The sequence below is a fragment of the Vulpes vulpes genome, chromosome 7 (genome assembly GCF_048418805.1).
Source record: "Vulpes vulpes isolate BD-2025 chromosome 7, VulVul3, whole genome shotgun sequence".
NCBI classification, from domain to species: domain Eukaryota; kingdom Metazoa; phylum Chordata; class Mammalia; order Carnivora; family Canidae; genus Vulpes; species Vulpes vulpes.
The window spans coordinates 77,649,342-77,662,975 of record NC_132786.1 but is presented as its reverse complement, the minus strand read 5'-3'; the positions used below and the strand labels follow the sequence as shown (position 1 = coordinate 77,662,975).

The window sequence follows — 13,634 nt, the reverse complement described above, 5'->3', positions numbered from 1 at the left end:
TTTGTTAGTGTATTGAAAAGCTACTGATTTTTATGCTAATTGTGTATCTTGAAACTTACTAAATTCATTGATTAGATCTAATAGTTTTTTTGGTTGAATATTGAGAGTTTTCTACATATAAAATCATATCATCTGCAAATAGAGACAATTTTACCTCTTTCTTTCCAATCCTAATACCTTTCATTTATTTTCCTTGCCTGACTGCTATAGCTAGGACTTCCAGTAGTATATTAAATATGAGTGCTGAGAGTGGGCACCCTTGTTTTAGTTTATATAATAGAAAATTCATCCAGAACTTCTGTGCTCACAAACTATTACTGTGGTCCACAGAATATGGGTTCTTGATGTTGTACTTAGCCTTTATATTTATTCCTTATGTAGGTAATCTTTTAATTTTTTCTAGAAAGTTTTAAACTTACTAAATATTAAGATCATGCTTTAACTCTTTACTATAATACCATGTCCTGGACAATGCTGAGCACAAGTTCTTAATAAAGACTTAATTCATCTATTGACTGGCAGTATTAATTTTCCCTTTATTCTTTTTTTTTTCCAGGCAGGTGAAACAATTTTATTTCACAGTTGTCTTTAAAACCACAAAGACACTATGTTCTTCATATAAAAACATTAGTACAGATAACTATACTTTCTAGAAAATGATTATATAGACCCTCTCAAAGAAAAATGCACACCATTATATGGTTCAGACAAGTTACTTGGGAAAAACACCTCTGGACTGATTCCTAAAACATACCAGAAGACCATGCCGCATCTTTTGGTTCAAAGTATAGATTACTGTCATCAGTAAGGGCTCCTGCATTCTTACATATTTGATAATACATATATAGATTGGTTTGTGACTTAATGCTCCATTGGTTCATCAGCCTTTTCTGCAGGTTCATAAGCAGTTTGAGCAGGCTGTGCCTTTCTCTGTGGTCTTTCTTCAAAACCTTCCAGGAACGGAGATACATCATCATCATCATAAATCGTAAACTCCAAGTCTTTACCAACAATTCCAATGGAAACATTCTTTGTAGTTAGGTCCTGTTCTGCAGGAAGTGTCTCTCCTAAGGCACGCAGACCATGTTTAACCAGTTCATTCAAATTGCACTCCATAAACCCAGACATATGTCTCTCCAAGTAAGTACGACCTGATTGAGAACGGGCTCCAATGGACATGGCTCTACAGTCAAAATAGTTGGCAGATGGACAGGTTTGGAAAATGTGAGGGCCCATATCATCATAACCAGCAATGAGCAGTCCAACACCATATGGTCTCCGGCCATACCGTTGTGTTGGTATCTGGGTCTTGCTTCCAATTAGAGATACAAGACGAGACACAGGAAGAGGTCTGTCAAATACAAATCTGGAATCCAAACACTCCTGGAGCATAAAATTACATTAACAGTCCAGCATCAGCAGTAAGTCCCGCAACTGAGATACCAATATGGTTATCAACATGAAGAATTTTCTGATGAGCTGCAAGCTCTGACTGTGCTCTCTTCAATGCAACCAACACTGCATGGGTTTTTGATTTCAGACCAACTGTGGCTGAACCTTGTTTGACAGCTTCCACTGCATATTCAATCTGATGAATCCTGCCCTGAGGGCTCCAAACAGTGACATCATTGTCATACTGGTTGCGAAACATGGTTCTGGTGGGTCCCGCTGCGGCCTCCGGCACAGGTGGCGGCTTCAGGAGCGCGGCCAATTTTCCCTTTATTCTTACATAAAACACAGCCCCTCAAACTTTTGGCAGTTTGAACCTTCATAAGAAGTTTTCTCTTTAAAATACAATTGATTCTTAACAACATGTAGGTGTATCTCACTTATCTTTGCATTTGTAGAATGGAGAACAACGCTTGGTAACTACCAAGAGCTTTGTAACTTATTTCTGAACAATAAAATAATCAAAGTTTCATCACTCACAACCTCAGGTACACATTTATAGTCAGCAGGATTTAGATGTTAATAGAAAGACATGAGTGCACTTTGTGAGAGAGCACCTTGCTTATATTCACTTTAAGATTTTTTTTTTTAGAAAATCACTATCACTTCTTTATCTCCTTCTATAATAATTGCTGATTTCCACTAAGCATTTGCCAACCAGATCATTTGTCTTTGCCATATCCATCAATCCATATCGAGACTAAGATATTAGTATCATTTCACTTTTAATGACATGGTAAAGTAGTTTCCTTTTCCTTCTTAAACAAATCCTTAGTTTTCATAATCTTTACTGTTGATCATCACTGTCTTTGCCAGGAGCTATTTGATTTTAATATTCAATTTTGAATAACAGTGCCAATTGTGAGGATCTTACTTTGCTTTTGGGCTAAAAACCAGTTGTGATTTTAATTTATTTTCTTTTCCTTTAGGCAAAAGAAATGTTTTCAAAGACACTGCATTTTATAAACACTGCATATGAAAAAGTTAAGTCATAGAGAAAGAGAACATTTTTATCGTGGTGATGATTTTTCCTTTCAGAATTCTAAGAAAGCAGAGGTCTGGGCTGTGGTTCTAAGCAGTGACATGTAAAATAGGAGATTTTACTTTTTAAAGAAGGATAAATGGCAAGATATCAGTGTTTAAGGTCTTGATTTGGTCTTTGGGCTGAGAATATGATTTCATGGCTATTAAGTAGCCCCCAACTGCACTTTCTTTACAATGATGGATACGGTTTCCTTTGGCACGGTGTTTCAGGATGCCATGCATAAGTCATATTTGCCCTCTAAGTCCACATTATTTCTGCATAATGATATTAAACTTGATGTTCTCATTTTATATGTTGACCAAGTATCTTGCCCTATTCCTTTGATTCTTTGAACTTTTTTAACCTCTTGGTATATTTTTCCTATATAAATCTATTTCTCTTGAAGGCTTGAGTTTTAGCATAGCCTTATTTTGAAATATGACTACTAAAATGTAATTTGTGACAGTAAAATATTGTGAAACTGGGCCATCTAATTCTAAGTATCTCTCTATAGTCACAGAGTGAATAGAGGTAGAAACAAGTTTCCAAATATTAAAGACATTGCTAATGATCATACAAAAACACCAGCAGACTTTTGTTAGTATTTATAGTACTAAAAAACAGGTAATGCTAAAACTGAAGCCTTTCATGAATTAAAAACAAAACAAAACAAACAAACACCAGGAGCATCTGGACAGCACAGTTGGTTAAGCATAAGACTCTTGGTTTCAACTCAGGTCATGATCTTGGACAGTGAAATCAAGCTGTGTCAGGGCTCCAAACTCAACACAGAATCTGCTTGAGGTTCTGTCTTCCTCTCCCTCTTCCCTTTTTCTCTGCACAAGCTCTCTCTAAAATACAATTTTAAAAAAACACTAAAAGCACAAAGATTTAGGTGTCTTCTTTAAAAAACTAGCTTATAATAATCAGCACTTTCACCTTTAAATATGTCAACTCTCTTCTTCAAAATTATGGTTGTGAAATTTACCCATTCTGTTTCATCTAGCAATGTTCCTTCATTAATATACTCACTACACTCTTCTTTTTTATAAAAATGTGTAGTTATCCATTCTATTATTAATGAGCACTTGGCTTATTTCCAATTTTACAATAGTAATAGTGCAACAATAAGCATTTATATTAATTTTATTGAATGAGTGTAAACATTGAGTTGAGTCAATGACAAAGAATGGAATTTCTGGCCATAGGGAATGTATTTGCTCAGCTCTAGTAGATGTTGTCAAACAATTTAACAATTCCTAAAATGGATGCACCAATGTACATTTCTACAGCACTATGTGAGCAATTCTGTGGCTCTATATCCTTGTGAATGCTTGGCATTTTTGTACATTTTTAAAATTAGGGATTTTGATGGTGTGTAGTGATATCCTAGTGAAGATTTAATTAGTATGTCCCTGACCATTAATTCATATATTTTTTGGTTTTATAGATGAACTTAGTAGTAAGGTCTTGTTCAAATATTTTGCACATTTGCTATGCATGTCTCAATTTTTTAAAGTTCTTCATTTCAACCTTGTCTTAATCTAATTTTTCAATATTTCTTCTAAGACTAAGCATTTATTAATGCATTTATTTATCTTGCCAAATTAAGAAATATTTGCATATCTTAGGTATATGAAAATATTATCTGATATATTAATTCTTAAGAATGTTTGTGTCTTTATAGTAACATTCAGAATTATTTGCGCTTGAGTTAAGGTTTATTTTTTTTATACAGATATTTGGTTGAGCCAGTAGAATTTATTGAAAAAAAAAAAAGTTTTTTTCCCAAATGAACAGCAGTGTCATTTGTCATTAAAAAAATATCCATAATAAAACTCTAAATGGAAGAAAACTTGCTATATATGTATGGGTGTGTTTCCAGATTGTTCTTTCATTGTTCTATTTTTATGTCTTTGCAATAGTTCTATTCACTTCTTTAAATAAGTATTAAAATGAAGTAAGATAAGTTCTCCAGGGCATATATTCCTATAACAGTTTTTCTTTGCTCATTTGCTTCTTTTCCCAATTCTAATAAATAAATTTTAGAATAAGATTGTTAGTTTCCATCAAATATAAACTGTTGGAATTTTGAGTGCAATTAAATTGAATCCATAGATCTAAATGAGTTGGATCCGTTTATTTACCATACTGAGTCTTCTACTCCATTATTATAGTCTTAGATTTTCTTTAATTTAGCTTAATACTATCCTGAATATAGGACATTTTGTATAATACATTTTTTAAACTTTGCAGTATGATCTTTACCTACATAGAATGTTTTATTCCTTGATGGGCAGTTCAGATTGACTAATTCAAATCTGGATAGAAATTTTTGGAAGGGTTAGTCAAATTTTAGTTCTCCCCAGTTTGTAGGGTACAGCTCTCTAAAAATCTCACTGGAGCTCCTTCTTCAGTTCCAGATCTGAACCATGGTTTTCTCAGTAGCTAGTTTCCCAGTGTCGGCCCCGTGCATCTATGAGGTGTTTCAGGCACAAATTCCTACATCTCACTTTACTTAGGCATCCTGATTTTCTCAAATTTGGCTGCCTGGAGAGCTCCAAACTATTTTTGTTTCTTAAACCCTGTGATGTTGCCAAAAGTTCTGCTGGTCTGTTTTCCTTATCTCTTCCCAGATCCTTTATCCAGAATCTCAAATTCTTGCTCTTATAAAGTATAAAAAATAGATCCATTTTGTTTTCTTAACTTAGCTATCCTAGATATTTCACATTTGTGAAATCCATTTCTAATATAACATTGTACATCAACTATAATAATACATTTTTAAAGCATCAGGTTAATAATAAAAAAAGCATTTTTCCCAACACCTTGAAATGGAATATGATCATATGGTAAGATTTCATCTGAAATTAGGTATCTTTCTAGATTTAATATTCTGTATCTTTTTTCTTTGTGCCTATTAATATGCCAATATCACTTTTTTATGAAGGATGTTTTATAGTATGTTTTAACATGTGTATGCTAGAATGCTGTTGGTTACTTCTCTCCACCATACACATATTTGTCAGAGATTCTTGACCATTTTGATTTTTGTTCTTCCAACTACATTTTATAATCAATTTGTGTAACTCAGGAAAAGTATTTGTATTGGAAATGCATTACATTTTATGACTATATAACATTTTTATGGTATTAAGACTTTCTATCCATGAACATGGTATTATTTTCTATTTTCTTCAAATCTATTTCTAAGTCTCTCAGAATTCTAGAGTTTTCCTCATTTAAAATTTGGATGTTTCTTGTTAGTTTCATGCCTCTGTATATTTTTCTTTACTGTGACCCACGTGTATTCTTTTTCATTATGTATTTTACTAATGTTTATTCACTTTATGAAGGTTATACATTTAAATTTTTTACTTGAGTATGAGTATTTTTTTATTTGAGTTGACACACATTGCTACAGTAGTTTCAGGTGTACAATATAGTGATTCAACATCTCTACACTTTATGCTATGCTTACTCCAAATGTAGCTACCACTATCACCATACAATGCCATTACAATACCATTGAATGTATTCCATGTGCTTAACCTTTTATGCCCTTGACTTGTTCATTCCAATACTGGAAGCCACTATCTCCCACTCCCCTTTACCTATGGTGCACATCCCCTCACCCTCTTCCCATCTGGAAACCATCAATTTGTTCTTTGTATTTATAGGACTAGTTCTACTTTTTCTTTATTCACTTGTTTTGTTTTTTAGATTCTGCATGAGTGAAACCATATAGTATAGATTTTTAGTGTTTCTTTTATATTCTGGCATTTTGCTAAGTTCTCTTAATGTTTGTATTACTTTTTCCGTTGATACATTTTGATATTCTAGACACTTATTTGACCTGCATTTTTTATCATGTTAAAGTAATATCCAATAATTCCTCTTATATTTGGAGTTTTAACATGAATAGCTTTTTTCAAATGCCATTTCTTCCCAAATAAGAGGTTTATATGATTAGTGATTCTAACTACATGAAGAATTTTATTAATTGACTTCTTAATATTAAACCATCCTTGCCATTCTAGAATTGTCAACTCAGCCATAATGATATTCTTTCAATATACTGCAAAATTTTCTTTCAAGACTACTCATAAGTAAGTTTGGCCTTTAGTTTCTGTTTTTGCTGTAATTTTTGTTAGGTTTTGATATCTATGTTGTATTAATGCCAAAATTTTAAAACTTCTTTTTCATATACTTTACAATAATTTATGCAATTCAGAGTTATCTGTTCTTTGAAGAATTTGTTTAGTTCGCCTGTGAAACTCCTTGGTGTCTTTCCCCTGTGAAAATCCCTGGTGGGATTCCCTTTAACTACTTTTTTCTCCTCATTTTTCCTTGGCATTGGTCTCTGAATTTTCTGTCTTTATGGAGAAAGATCTTAACAATAATTATTTTAGGGGAAAGATGAAATATATTAACCTACTTAGAAAAAAAATTTTAAGAATTTGCTATTTCACCTAGTTTTTCAAATTTATCTACATGAAACTGTGCAAATTATAATTTGGTATGGACTAAGTAATCTCCCTCATGGATTTTTGTAAAAATGAATCAGATTTGGTCTGTGTCTTGTCATTCAAAAGACAGGCTGTATGGCCAGAAACACAGGTTCCTTTCACCCCTCAACACTTTAGCAAGTCTTATTAAATATCACAGTTTAATTACTAGTGCCACACTAGTAATTTTGGGAGAAGAGTATCTTTTTTCTCAGGACAAAATGGGACTATTGGAAGTGATTTTAAGTGGAAAACAGCTATGGCCAGAGGTTTGGCTTCCTTACTGAGATCCATTGACAGGAAATAAAATACTGTGGCAGAAATAGGAGATATTGTTCCAAATGAATAATCAATAAAATGATATTTGCTTAAAGATACATCACTAAAAACTAGGAAGGAGAAAAACAAGACAAAATCAAAATAAATTCTATTTGTATTTTATTTCCTTGAGTAAAGAATAGATGACAGTATATTATATTGCTGTAGCTTGAAGCATTCCCAATGCTACAAAGTTTAATAAGGTCACTCTGTAATATTTCACATTTTCAATAGAGTAACTCTATTGATGTAATACTTGTAAGAAATGGAGGTTCTTGAATTTGACTAAAAATAGCATATTGTGAGTTAAAGGAATTTTTAAAGGCTAGCAGAATATTTATACTTTGTTTAGAAATCTGTGACTAGGTTACTTGAATATATGAGGTGACATCAATATTAAAATGAATGTCAAATAGTTAAAATGATAAGTCAGAGGAAAAAAACATTCAGTTTGGCTCTTTATTTAGGTGATAACATGATAAAACCTTGTAACATTACAGGGATAGAAAGGACCATAGAGATCACTTGCTTTAGTAGTTCTCACAACTTTTTCTTTTTAATTCAAATCATATGAAATTCCAAATATAAAAAAAGCTAAAGGTAAAGCTGATCTATTAAAATAGGAGTCCCACCTGCCCTTATATTTCCCCATGTCCCCATCAAAAGCATATTATTAGTAAAGGAGTTTCCAATAAACTCAAAGAATCCTTGCAGGCTTGAAAATCTGTGATTTAGTCCAAGGCTTCCTTTTTGACATGAGAACATATCCTGAGTCTGCTGAGAGAAAAAGCAAGCACAGCAATTGTGCTGTTCCTCCTGGCTCTGTTCATCAGCCACCCCAGTGGTCTCCAGGGCTTCACTATTCTCTATTGCTCCCATAGCTTTTCCAAAGTTTTCCAATGTAAGTGTTTTAGCTCTATCAAGATAAGGGAATTCATGAGAAATCAAAGGGAACAACTTTCAGTGAAGAGAGGGTGAAGAGAGTGAAGAGAGAGGGAGAAATTTTAGCATTTATTCTTGTGTAAAGTCTAAGGCAGTCTAGTTCAGACCAGGAGTGCTATTCTGGTATATCCAGCACTTTGCTTACAGTTTTGTTGTTTTTTAGTACATAAATGTATGAAAAAGTTAATGGTATAGCCCACATAGAATTTTTCTTTCTTTGAATTTCTTAGAGTAGAGAAACGACTTATGTCTTGAAACATGTATGTTAATCTGTGGGGATTTCTCTATATTAAAAACAGTATTTTCAGAGCACCTGGGTGGCTCAGTAGTTTAACCATCTGCCTTTGGCTCAGGTCATGATCTCAGGGTTCTGGGATCAAGCCCCAAACCAGGCTTCCTGCTTTGCAGGCAGCCTGATCCTCCCTCTCTCTCTCTCTACCTCTCCCCCAACTTGTGCTCTGTTTCATAAATAAATAAATAAATAAATAAATAAATAAATCTATCTATCATCTATGTATTATCTATCTTTTAAAAAGCACAGTATTTTCTCTGCAATAGTGCTTATTTTATTATGTCATCTAACATTGAGGATAATTCATGATTAAAGAACTCTGTAATAGGAAAAATAATAAGTTTCTTCAATGTCTAGCACCCATTTTGTTCAGGTAAAAACTGCTAAAAGCCTACTTTTCTATGTATGTATGAACATATGTAAGCATCCAAGAGTATACTTTCCACACATAAATAGGCATGTGCAATGAAAATCCTTAGACCTGTGAGAAATTAACAGAAATTCCCAGTATTTTGAAAGACTATTAGCAATGTGACTGTTTGACACAGTGAAGAAACCAAATTCATTAGATGGTTTTTAAGATAATTTGACTATAAATTAGTTTATTCTGCTTATCAGAATTCAGAGCAAAAACAGTAGTATATTTAACATACCCTAATGGTTTCTCTAAGTCTTAGAAGGGTTAATGAGCAGATAAATCAATCTATAATGTACCATGAGTGGGCTACAAAATAATTTTTATGCTAAATTTATTAGTACCTTTTATATAAAGGTATTGCTAGCTTCGTAGCCAGTTGAGAACCAAGAATGAAAGCAAGCAGGAAAATACAACCTTTGGTGAGAGTAAATATCACTGAATCAAAAATGACCCATAACTGATAGATATTGGGTGTTAGCAAAGCAGATATTAAATGAATTGTTATAACTTTAGTACATATGCTTTAAGAAACACTTTACATAATATTCTATGAATCACCAAGTTTTCCAGTATCACTGAGGGGAGCAGGCACTACTATTCCTAGCTCTGTGTAACATCAATCATTGTTACTTCTAATTCTTTCAGGTGCTTTTTTTCTGGCCTTGATTAGTTTCCTCACACACATGCCTTGGTAAGTACTCAGCTGAATATTCAAGGGAACCACCTACTGATCTCTGAAATTTTCTTTCTGGAACTCTTTCCACACTAGATTCTGTGCTATGAATCCCTGTTGCTTTGATCTTCCAGATTCTCAACTATTGCTACCACAGACACTTGCAGGATGATTCCTGGGTTTGTCCTCCTTATGCCCCAGACTGAAAACTCTATGCAGGAAGCATGGGTCTTCAAAGGGCTCATGTTCCTCCCCACCCCATTTTTATGGATCCCTTTTCTTCATTTTATGATGCCCAGTGTCTTGAAAACCATTTTTTCACAATTTTATTAAATTTTTAATAGTTTCTCTTGGAAGCATAGATATGGTTCCTGTTATTCCATCCTGGCCAGAAGCAGAAATTCTGTATTTATTATTTTTGTCTTGCTTCTTACTGATACCTCACTTATTTCTTATTGAAGGCATTTTCATTCTGTTAATGTCAGATATAAGTAATATTGTGTCTTATTCCTGAAAAATGTTTTCATTTTGCTCTCATGTTTGACATATTTCTTAGCTAAATACAGAAAATTATGTAATTTTTTTTCTTACTGTTTGAAAATCAAAGATGTATTTACCTTGATACTTGACCTTTTATTTATCGCCCTACTGCATCTGAGTGTGATTCCTTTTGGTTTTAACGATTATATTTCTGGGTGTTTTATCTGCTTAGTTTGTGATTCTTCGATTATACATTCAGGTCTTTATTTTAATCCTTCAAGCCCATAAATTTCTAGTCCATCCTCTTCTGTTGTAATCTGTCCCATATTCTGTGTGTTCTTCCATCTGTAAATTACCATTATAAATGTGCTAGAAACTCTCTTTTTTTCCTATTGCTCACATGCTTATCTTTCTGCATGTGTATTTCCCATTGCTTAACAGTTCTTTAATTTTCTTTGTTTTTAAATTTTATTTTAGACTATTTATTATATTAAAAATAACTGTCTATGTTTTCATTTCTAGAGATTCGTTTTGCTCTCTTATGTAACATTTTAAAGTTGTGTTCTCTTATGGAATTCTGATCTCTTCTCACGTGTGGTCCAGGATTAGGGATTCAAGTTTTCAGATCTTTTTATTTTTCCCATCTATAGCATAAGAGAAGAAAAGCTCTGTTCTGTAGCTTGCCTCCTCCATTTTCAGAGATTATCTATCACTTTAAGTGCCCTGACTTTATGAGCAGTCTTATTTATAGCTTCCAGCTTACCTGCATGTAAGGCCACATCACTTTTTGCCACAGTCCATACAGAAATCAAGCCCTCAGTGGGTGGCAAAGATCATCAATATCAACTTAATTTGTTTACTCTGAGATTCTTCTTTCTAATTTGAAACAGAACTTCCTTTTTTTACCATTTTTTAATTGACATATAATGAAGTTTTGGTCATGGTTTATCAATAGTTTTTATGAATTTTTGCCTGGATAGTGATCCACACTAGATCCATCTGCTAAGGTTATCAGAAAACTTTATGTAACTTTTTACATACATTATTTAACTTATTCCTCATAATAGCCCAAGGAATACAGATGGGCAGAGAAAATAAACAAATAAGCTAAGGCTTCGGTATTTTAAATGGCTTGACCAGAATCACATAATTAGTAAATGTTTTGACTATGATTCAAATCCAGGTCATGACATCTCTTGGTTATGCACTTAGCCATTAATCTCTATAACTGTATTTTTAAGAGACAGGACATTTTAACATCTTACAAGTGTTTTTTTTTTCTTTTTTCTAAAAAGAGAAAGGACCTGACTTATTTGACCCGCAACTTGATAATTGAGTATGAGTATATCCTAGGCTCTTTGCAGTTTAAGTATCTTGTGAACCTATTCAGATTACTGGAATTGAGAAAAAGAGTTTGTTGTAAAGCAAAGAAGGAAGAATAATGTTATGACATTACACATTGGCAGGGGATCAAGCTTATGTCTCTACCTTTGCTGAAAAACTATAATATTTCAAATTCTATGGATGGCTAATGGAAAGCTTCCCCCCATGAAAACTCTGTAAATTTGCTTTGTGATGTGCTAAAATCAGACTATTTGAAGTTACTCATGATCAGTCATTGATACTGACTGTGCTTTATTAATCTTGAATTAAAAAGCTTACTTAGCTATGTGTGGTTCTCTCAGCACTACTTCGGTCATTTGCATTTTTAAAAGTGAACCCTTAAAGCTCTGATGGATTTCTTTCAAGAGCAAAAGCATCAGTTACTCAATAAATGAGGTTAAGTAGATACACATCATTGATTTATCATCATCATCACATCTATATGCCAAAAAGCAAAGTTCAAATTATTTTCTTTAAATATTGATTTTGTCTCTATAATTTTCTTATTCTATTCTGTAGAAGAGTTTCTCAAAATCACAGAAATCTTTTTTTAAAAGATTTTTATTTATTTATTCATGACAGACACAGAGAGAGAGAGAGAGGCAGAGACACAGGCAGAGGGAGAAGCAGGCTCCATGCAGGGAGCCTGATGTGGGACTCAATCCCGGAACTCCAGGATCACACCCTGGGGTGAAGGCAGGCACTAAACCGCTGAGCCACCCAGGGATCCCCTCAAAATCACATAAATTTTAGAAACTTCCCCTGAATTATACAGACCTAAGCATTCATGTTTCTGATATACACAGATTACTGCTTATCTGAACTGAAGTTTTAAGTCATTTTGATTCTTACTCTTTCTCATCCATTCCCAATTAATTTAGAAAATAAGACTATTTATTTAATAAACACAATGTCCTAATAAGATATAAATTTCCCTCCTTAAAAGTTTGTCCTAAGTATTTTTCCATTCTCTTGCAACTGCCAGACTTGCACATACCAATCATATGATCATCAACAAGGATAATTATATCAATGATAGAAAGACACTGAAGGACACAGGGGATGGGACTTTTTCATTGTGACAAAATTTACTGAAGCTTATGGGGATGACTAAGCAAAACAGGAATTTGTGCAGGGGTCAACCTCTAGACCCTCAAATAGCTCACTTCAGGTATGTGAGGTATAAATGGTATGTGAGGTGCAAGTGGTTCATTCCACTTATGCATGGCAAGAATTTGGCCAGATTTTAGAACTTTGCCTTTACTATTTTCTACTCTGGTGCTCTACCACCCAACCCCAATAACCCCTGCCTGACTCTGTCTTCACTACTTTGAAGACTTGTGTATGTTTCTGTCTATTTCACCAGATGCTAAGCACAAATCAATTTTTATGAACTCTTTTTGAGGTTCAATAAAGTTAAAGTTAGCCACCCAAAAACATTGTTCAGTGGATCCTGGCCTTAGCCCTTTGTGAAGTTCATTCTTACATGGTCATATGAAATTCCAAAGCTTTAAGTAATCAATTCCAGTGGGAGGGTTGACCACCATGCTAATTGCCAATGTAATCTTGACAACTTTTTCAGAAATTTGTCTAAATCTTGTTAAGTTGAATCAATTACTTTAACAATATAATTCTTGCCAGTTTATTTGTAGACAAGAGCTATAGGCCAACCTGAGAATTAAATCTAAATTCTTTAATGATATGTATGAGCCATTGAATTAACGGATGCTGAACCTACCCATTTTAATACATTTAATTTGAAATAAATCACTCTGTTAATTCAGGAACTTTTCACTGTTTATTTGCACATAAGTATAACTTGAGTGACATATTTTATCAATATTGGCCATGAGTTATCCTAGTCTTGAATACATTTTTTATGGTATTCTTATAACTTCTTATAAGTTATAAATTTTTAGAGGTAGACTTATATGTATTAGTGATTACGTAATATTCATACTGTTAAAGCTTCAGTTTTTACAAACAAATGCCCTCTAGGAAGGCTGTATTAATTTATGTACCCAACAGTATTACATAATCACTAATAGTGGAATGATGAGGAAGAGGAGAAAGAAGGGCAGGAGGAGGAGAAGGGCAATTACTACTACTACTACTTTTTAATTTTGGTCAGGGGTAAAGCTCTATGT

General features: G+C 33.4%; 1 pseudogene; it reads right to left on the bottom strand.

Moving 5' to 3' along the window:
* Positions 1 to 771: 771 nt before the first annotated feature.
* On the bottom strand, positions 772 to 1,651 carry LOC112935075 (proteasome subunit alpha type-1 pseudogene; annotated as a pseudogene).
* Positions 1,652 to 13,634: the final 11,983 nt, after the last annotated feature.